This window comes from Bison bison, unplaced genomic scaffold (genome assembly GCF_000754665.1).
Source record: "Bison bison bison isolate TAMUID 2011002044 unplaced genomic scaffold, Bison_UMD1.0 scf7180017864360, whole genome shotgun sequence".
In the NCBI taxonomy this organism is placed as follows: domain Eukaryota; kingdom Metazoa; phylum Chordata; class Mammalia; order Artiodactyla; family Bovidae; genus Bison; species Bison bison.
The window spans coordinates 752,790-753,432 of NW_011494932.1; positions in this window are offsets into that span (position 1 = coordinate 752,790).

The window sequence follows — 643 nt, forward strand, 5'->3', positions numbered from 1 at the left end:
GTCTATTTAGTTCTTTGGCCCATTTTTTGATTGGGTCATTTATTTTTCTGGAGTTGAGCTGTAGGAGTTGCTTGTATATTTTTGAGATTAGTTGTTTGTCAGTTGCTTCATTTGCTATTATTTTCTCCCATTCTGAAGGCTGTCTTTTCACCTTGCTAATAGTTTCCTTTGATGTGCAAAAGCTTTTAAGGTTAATTAGATCCCATTTGTTTATTTTTGCTTTTATTTCCAATATTCCAGGAGGTGGGTCATAAAGGATCCTGCTGTGATGTATGTCGGAGAGTGTTTTGCTTATGTTCTCCTCTAGGAATTTCCTCTAAAGTCAGGAACAAGACAAGGGTGCACACTTTCACCATTACTATTCAACATCGTTTTGGAAGTTTTGGCCACAGCAATCAGAGCAGAAAAAGAAATAAAGGAATCCAAATTGGAAAAGAAGAAGTAAAACTCTCACTATTTGCAGATGACATGATCCTCTACATAGAAAACCCTAAGGACTCCACTAGAAAATTACTAGAACTAATCAATGACTATAGTAAAGTTGCAGGATATAAAATCAACACACAGAAATCCCTTGCATTCCTATACACTAATAATGAGAAAACAGAAAGAGAAATTAAGGAAACAATTCCATTCACCATTG